An 8,563-nucleotide genomic window follows, 5' to 3' on the forward strand; every position below is an offset into this window, starting at 1 on the left:
ATTTTTAATTATAGAGCTCTGTAATTCAATTGTTACTAGTAACAATTACGATTAGAGAGCTCTCTAATTGTATTATTACTAGTAACAATTCAATTAGAGAGCTCTGTAATTCAATTATAGAGCTCTGCAATTACACATATCCTTAATGTGCATTTTTACTAGTAATAAATCATTTGAAGAGCTCTGTAATTCAATTGTTACTAGTAACAATTCAATTAGAGAGCTCTCTAATCGTAATTGTTACTAGTAACAATTGAAATACAGAGCTCTATAATCCCAATTGTTACTAGTAACAATTCAATTAGAGAGCTCTATAATCCCAATTATTACTAGTAACAATTGAATTACAGAGCTCTATAATTAAAAATGAATGGAAGTCAATGGAGACATATGACTAGTAATAAATGAATTGTAGAGCTCTCTAATTGGAATTGTTACTAGTAATAATACAATTAGAGAGCTCTACAATCATAATTGTTACTAGTAATAATACAATTATAGAGCTCTGTAATTGTAATTGTTACTAGTAAAAAATGAATTATAGAGCTCTTTAATTGAATTGTTACTAGTAAAAATATAATTACGACGAGTAACGCTGGAACGTTTTTATGCTGAAACGGCCTCCCATACAGTATGGTGTGTTAGCATTGAATTTTCAACATTGATCCAATGTTACTTAGCATTGAAAATTCAACCTCAACCAAAATGATGATTCTGATGGAATTTCAACATTGAATCAATGTCACCATGCTATCTGGGAGAGAGACTAACATTAGCATAGATGCCACTCTTTTTATGATGTAACGAGTACATCAGGTGTTATGGGAAGTGTTCCCGGTTCCGGCTGACCTAGTTAATGCAGCCTAACAATCAGTCAATTGATTTGAATAATGAAAGTTAAAAATGTTCTATGTGTATGCCATAGTAAAGAGATGTGTTTTTAGTCTAGATTTAAACTGACAGAGTGTGTCTGCTTCCCGAACAATGCTAGGAAGACTATTCCAGAGTTTAGGAGATAAATAGGAAAATGATCGACCACCTGCAGTTGATTTAGATATTCTAGGTATTATCAACTGGCCAGAGTTTTGAGACCGTAATAGACGTGATGAAGTATAATGTGTTAAAAGCTTGCTTAAGTACCGGGGAGCTAAACTATTTAGTGCTTTGTAAGTAATAAGCAAGATTTTAAAATGTATGCAATGTTTAATAGGGAGCCAGTGCAGTGTTGACAGAACTGGACTAATATGATCATACTTCCTGGTTCTAGTAAGAACTCGAGCTGCTGCATTTTGGACTAGCTGGAGTTTGTTTATTAAGTGAGCAGGGCAACCACCCAGTAGAGCATTACAATAATCTAGCCTTGAGCTCATGAACGCATGTACTAACTGTTCAGTATTTTGCATTGAAAGCATGTGCCATAATTTAGATATATTTTTAAGATGATAGAATGCGGTTTTACAGATGCTAGAAATGTGGCTTTCAAATGAAAGATTGGTATCAAAGAGCACACCCAGGTTCCTCACTGACGACGAGGACTTCCGCAGCTCTAAAATGTCCTCCGGAGAGGGACCCTCTTCCTTGTCCAGCTCTTTCAGGAGGTCAGCCTGGTAGGCCTGCAGAATGGAAATAGTGTGCAGGGAACTACCAGCCCGCCCAGCCGCCATATAAGCCTTGCCCACCAAAGCCGAGGTGTCACGACAGGGTTTGGTGGGCAGCACCGGAGCTTTCAGGGACGATGCCGATTCGGGCGAAAGATAGCTCGCGAGAGCATCCTCCACCCACGGCATCGCCCCATAGCCCGCCTCGCGTGCCCCCAGATCGTTGGAATAACCCAGCACCGGGGGATTGGAAAGACGCGAGGAGTAGGGCTTCTTCCACGATCTGCACACCTCGGTGTGCAGATCTGGGAATAAAAGGTAAGCCCCAGCGCGGTGTTTGGACCCGGTGCGAAAGAAACCGGTCGTCCAGCCTGCTGGGTGGCTGAACTTCCTGCATTTGTTGTGGCCACTCGATCTTTAATTTGGCCACCGCCCGGGTCAACACCTCAACCAGCTCCTCATGGGCGGGCGGATGAAACGTACAATTTCCCACTTCATCCCACACCTCGATGCCCGCACCCTCCGGCTCCTCAGAACCGGAGAGAACGAGCATCGGACCCTCCAACCTGGGGGAAGATGCCGCAGCGCGGGCTTCCACACGGGGAAGAAGATCCTCAGAACTGTCAGAGGAGGATTGGGAAAGTGCCGCAGCAGTCCCAAAACCCTCTGACAAGTCCCGCTGTGAGCCCCATGATCTGCGACACCGAGTCGCCTCAGCGACCGCGGGTCCAGAACCACGGGGCTCACGAGGCTGACCGGTCTCATCGAACACGGCCAGCCGAGAGCGGAGCAGTCTGAGTGTCAGCCACTCACAATGTTCACAGGCGGCTCCCTCGAGAGCCGCCCGAGCGTGCTGAACACCCAGACACTGCACACAAAGCATGTGTGTGTATGCGAGCCCGAGATGTAACGAGGGCAAGGATGCACACATTTCTTAAACTCTCTTTCCATTTTCACACACACACTTTCTCTATCGCAACTGGACAAAACAACAGTAAATAGACAGACAAAGTACAGAGAGCACCTGCTGAAGAGCAAAGACTCCCGCCATTATGCGCCGGCTCCCCTTTTATACTTCCAGGTACGCCGTCACAATGACGTCGGATTGGACTTGTTTCTATTCAGACTTCAGATTCGCTGATGCTTAGGGAGCATCCCCATTTCGTCGTTCCGACGCAGTGGGAAGTTCCCTCGATAAGGGAACCAATACACACCCTGATAAGGAGCTTCACTTGAAATGGTCTCGTTACACAATACGCGCATTGAAGCTTCAGTGTCATACGTAACATCACTACTGCATTTATATAGCGCTTTTAACAGACCCTATATGGCCATCCAAAGCGCTTTACATTTTTGCCTCACATTCACCCATTCACACACCGACGGCGATGTCATTGTAAGGCACCATCCAGCTCATCGGGAGCAGCTGGGGTTAGGTGTCTTGCTCAAGGACACTTCGACACTTGGGCTGCTGGTCTGAAAACCAGCTGACTTGTTGCCTTGCTGCCTTGTCAGGCAATGACTTGTAAGGCAGCGTTTGTGCATGAAGGCACCTCACAAAACTGATTTCGGACAGACTTCTAAGGCAGTGTAACACTTTAATGATCGACAGCAATAGACCATTTCAGAATGTTTGTAAACAATCGCCTCAAGATACTTCCGGGTGGCAGAACGCGAGCGGCTTCTACTGACAAACTGAAGAGATCAGCCGGCTACTGTAAACAGTGACATAGTTAAGAACATTGTTGTTGATTAAAGTTGAAACTATGATGAAAACGTGTTGTGTTTGGGGTTGTGCCGTCAGATATACAGCAAAAGGTGTAGGATTTTATTGATTTCATTCAGAAAGAAGTAAATATATCCAGCAAAACCTGTGGGTGAGGAGGCTAGTGGACGTCGTCAAAAGTTGCGCTACAGAAAACGGTCCATCGACAAAATCACAGCAGAGCATATCTTCAGCTGGGGAAATTCGAGACTAATATTAGTAAACTTTAGATCTCTTTTAACCCCTTACGATTCAAAGATCATATACGGCCTCAGATTACTATTGTTCAACATTCACTGCTCATCACACTATATTACTTTATCTGGACAAACTCAGTATCATCAGAAAGATTAAAGACTCCAGCTTTGATATTTGAACACTGTTTATGATAAAACTGGGTTGCAGTGACATTCATTTCTTAATTTATGTTAGGAGTGCATTTAAGGAACGACATTAGGGTGAGTCATAATGACATCAATTTCATTTTTGGGTGAACTAACCCTTTAAGGTTAAAATAGAGAAATCCAATGCAAAGAGGCCAATTAGAGTCATTTTGTGGCTGGAAAAATAATACATTTTCATTTGTAATGCCATTACCCACAAAGTGCCTGTATGGCTCTTTAATAAATAATACTCAAGCTGCTTAAATTATTGCAGATCTTAACTGCATACATTTGAATACATGTTAGACATGGTCAATTACTAGATTTCTTTAAATGTGAAATTTTTAAACTTTAATTTAAAGCCCGCACATTCATACTTACCCCGTGACTACACTGATAATTACCCCTTAATTAAAAAATACTTACAGTATAAATTATTTGTTAATTTTCCTGATAGTTACTCCTTTATTCCCCCAATATTACATATTGTTCCCTTATACCAACGTTTATGGAGCGGGTCAAATTGACCCTAATTGGATTAAATACAATTCCCCAAAAATCACACTATGAAAAACAACAAAGATTCATACAAACTACAAACTTTTAATATCAACATTTGTCAAATATTCCAAAAAATGTATACCTGAAGATATGATTTAATGAAAATATTTTTTCAACATTTTTAAAACTTTTGATTTGACAAAATTTGAAAATAGTATGCTGACATACACATTTTTTAACTTTTTTTTTCTTAGAACATCATAACTGAACAATTAAATGTAGCTGTATAATGAAAATATTGACTTTTCCTAAGCTGGCTGTTTTATAAACTCATTTCATAAAGTCAAGAATTTACTTCTGATATGATGAGCACACAGCTAGTGTGTGCTTTCTGCATATGGATTTCTTGCACTTCACACACATGACACTGGTTTTGCTGTCGCGCTAGATGGGCACAACTCACATCTCTTCCGTTTTTTCCTATAATCTGTTTTCACTCCTTCATTTTCTGTGGATCTGACTCCAGATCCACCTGCTTGCATGGACTCAACCAAAGCTGCAGTGTGGAAAAGCTCATTATTCACTCACAGGAGAGTGAGAAACAAAACAACTAAAACATACATCAAATAAATGTTTTTTAATTATATTTCGGCTCTGTGAAGCTGCCTTTGAAAATCCTACATACAAGGTTTGGTTAAAAGCTAGGTATTTCAGATATCTTGAATAGATAAATGAGAGCTTATTTTACTATCTGTGTCTGTCAAAGATTTTCATTTGTAATTTCCCATTAATTCTGAACACCATGCTTTTTGAAGTGTGTTTGGTTAGGGTTAGAGCACTTTTAGATACACTTCCCCTCTAGAACTGGAGTAGATGCCCTGACATACATAAAATAAATGTTTTTTATTATGTGTCTGTACAGTTGCTTTTGAATAGCTGCCTGAGGGTCAAATTGACCCGCGAACATCACAAACGTAATAGTAATTTTGTTTGTGTATGGCGGAGAGTTCCACTAGTCGATACCAAGTGGAAGTGACGTCATGGGGGTGGGGGGTGGGGTGAAGGAAACTGAATTTGATTTGTGGAGGTTTACTAGTTTTTATTATTAACATTTATTTGCATTATTATTATTTTGAGTTAGTAATAGTAGTCATAATAGTTTGAGTTGTTGGTTATTATATTCATTTTGATTTAGTTATATTGCAAATACATTGTTGCTTTACAAAATGTTGATTGTATTTTCCCCCTTGTCGTGTTTAAGTGAGCTCACCGTTTGCCTCATATACCTGTCTTTTGTTTCAGTTAGGAGGTCAGTCCGTTCTGTAAGGTTCTCCTGAGTTTCTCTTTATATTGAGTTAAGTTTGTGTTGCTGACGTCAGTTTATTTAAGTCTAGCTAGATTATTTGTTAAATTTAATTGATTTATTTTGTATTCTTTATTTGTGACTTTTTGAATTTTTTTTTTGGGGGGGGGGGGGGGTAAATAAAAGCCATTCTTTTGGTGGAGAGCTAGTGTCCTCGTGACTTACTCTCTGGCCTTCTCACGTTCATCCTCGCAACATAGTTTAAGATATTTTAGATTTAGTCCGAGGGCTTTCTGTCCTTTGAATGTAAGTGTATGCCCACTTGCTGTCCACGTCCAGAAGGTAATGAAAACATCATCAAAGTAGTCCATATGTGACATCAGTTGGTTAGTTAGACTCTTTTGAAGCATTGAAAATACATTTTGGTCCAAAAATAACAACTATGACTTTATTCAGCATTGTCTTCTCTTCCACGTTCCTCAAATAAAGATTCAAACGGTTGTTAGGGGACCAGTAGTGAAGAAATGAAGACAAAGAGATTACAACAAGTCAGGATTACAACTAATTAAAAGGAAATTTTACTTAGAATAGTTTGCAGTTTCAGAAGCAGAAGCCAGCTTAAAGTCTAACAAGGAGTTTGTAGGCAGAGTAAATGAAGAAAACATTTGTGTACACTTTCATACAGCTGAGCGGGATGGGCTGCACGGTAGAACCCTTGGTTGAGCCTTTGCCTGCGGGACATCTGGGACGTGTTTTTTGTCTGCCATCAGGTTTGCAGGGCTAGAAAAACATAAAAAAAATGTAATAAACAGTACATAAAACAAAAGAAAACATTTGTGTTTGTGCTTTAATTCAGATGATTGGGAGACCCTGGTGGTGCTACTGGACCAGGATGGGCTGCAAAATAGAGACCTTGGTTCAGCCTCTGCCTGCGGGACATCTTCTGGGACGTGTTTTTTGTCTGCCAACAGGTTTGCAGGGCTAGAAAAACATAAAACATTTTAATAAACAGTACATAAAACAAAAGAAAACGTGTGTGTGCTTTAATTCAGATGATTGGGAGACCCTGGTGGTGCTACTGGACCAGGATGGGCTTCAAAATAGAGACCTTGGTTCAGCCTCTGCCTGCGGGACATCTTCTGGGATCATCTGTTGATTGTCGACCAACAAGTTTGCACGGTTGACTGTCGATGTCACTAAGATATTTTCAGAAAGAGGGGAGAATAAAAGAAATTAACTCACCATCAAATCAAATCATAAATTATAATAGTACATCATAATAACAGCCTTTTAGTTTTTCTATTAGATACTGTCCATATTTTTGAATCGATATGTAATATGCAAATCAAAATGTAATATCCATGATGTCACAAATGTCAGCTTGTCATAAAAAGTACAATATTTGCCTTTAAGTCGAATAAAAATTTAGAGTAAATGTATAAATGTGAAAATATATTGTCTCAGTTACAATTAACATAAGAAATAAACTAGGTTAACTAATAGTTGCTAAAGGTATAAAAGTGACATACAGTTTAACCATACCTAGTTATGGTCATGTCAAAACTCAATAAAAAGTCATAAATACTTTTCTGCCTCCATTTCTCTTTCTAAAATCCCCTCACAAACGTCCGCTGTCAGTTGTCACACTGCTGCTATAGCCCATGTCAGGATGCTCAGCATATTGTTGCCAAGTCTGGGCTACTTTTACACTGTTGCTGTGGGTTGTTTGTATAGTTCGCAGGTTGAAGTTGTCTTTGCTTTAGCGATATTTCCTCCACTCCGCGTTTGGATTAGTTTTGGCCGTGATTCCGTTACTTTTGATTAACAATTGTGCAGACTTGGCAACCCCTCCCCTCGGTTCGACCTTCATGCACTTCAAAGTCCTGAAGCCCTGGCCTTTGTGGCGAATTAAGGCTTCAACATACTCTGCAAGAACAGAGAAAAAAGCTCTCGCTCCCTGTTTTTTTGAGTTATAGCAGCTTGTTCTCGACACATCTATTGTGTGATTGGTCATACATTTAAAGTGGGCGTGGTTAATGTGGAGAAACGCAGATGTTCAGCACCTGCTTTTCTCGTGAATTATTGAATGTACTGGCCAGAACGAACTTTGTTGTTCTTGCCACCTCGAGAAAACAAACAAATTTCTTTGTTCTTGCAGAGTATGTTCCAAGCTCTGAGGGGAAATATGAGTAATTATTCATAACTCATTATGATTAATTATGAATATTTGAATCAGTTTAATAGATTAACTTGATGTAGCTACATTAATATTACAATCAATCAATCAATCAATCAATCAATCAATCAGTTCATTTTGTGAACGTTCAGTATTGATTATTAATTAATTCTAAGAAAAGTATATTATCCATGGCTGCAGAAATATAATTCTTCCTTTGTATTTATATAAGCGCTTAGAGTGCATAACCAGATCGATCATTAAAGGGACAATTGGTTTGCTGGCAGGGAGTCAGAACCAAATATATATTGTGCACAAACTTTATAACGAGATCGAACAGACATGAAACACGTACATACACAAAACATACATATCAAGTAAGAGGTGAAGTGAAAGTTGTTAGAAGAAACTGAGTCAGTACAGATGGATGAAGTTATTCATAACCAAGTCTAACTGTTGTCTGAACAAAGGGGTTTCACAGCAATTTGTTTTTCGTACGATAATTGCATATGGCTTGAGCCGTTGAAGACCGCCCGGGCGGAAATCACAGGAGAAAGTTCGATGGTTTGGTCCGTTGGTTTTACAACGCATGATTCCTTTTGTGTTGAGTGAGGAATGACGGTAAACTTATAAAAAGACTCTGAAGGTCGAATAAGGTCCACATTAAGTGTTGGGGCCTGCTGGCACCCTCCTGGCCATGTGATGGCATCCTTGCTGTGTGTGTAAGCCTTAAGGAGTTTGGGCCTTCATGGCCTTGTGGGGCCATCAGGTCTCCTGTTGCCAAATGTGTGTGTGGAAGCACCCCATGTTTGGTGGCCTGCTGGGCAGAAGCCCACA

At 39.8% G+C, this 8,563-nt stretch overlaps 1 long non-coding RNA gene across 1 annotated transcript; it reads left to right on the forward strand.

The window, feature by feature from the left end:
• Positions 1-6,189: 6,189 nt before the first annotated feature.
• LOC137047774 (uncharacterized) lies at positions 6,190-6,740 on the forward strand. Its single transcript, XR_010899243.1, has 3 exons — positions 6,190-6,320; positions 6,407-6,521; positions 6,603-6,740. It is a non-coding gene; the product is annotated as an uncharacterized lncRNA (long non-coding RNA).
• Positions 6,741-8,563: the final 1,823 nt, after the last annotated feature.

The sequence above is a fragment of the Pseudorasbora parva genome, chromosome 19, assembly GCF_024679245.1.
Source record: "Pseudorasbora parva isolate DD20220531a chromosome 19, ASM2467924v1, whole genome shotgun sequence".
NCBI lineage: Eukaryota > Metazoa > Chordata > Actinopteri > Cypriniformes > Gobionidae > Pseudorasbora > Pseudorasbora parva.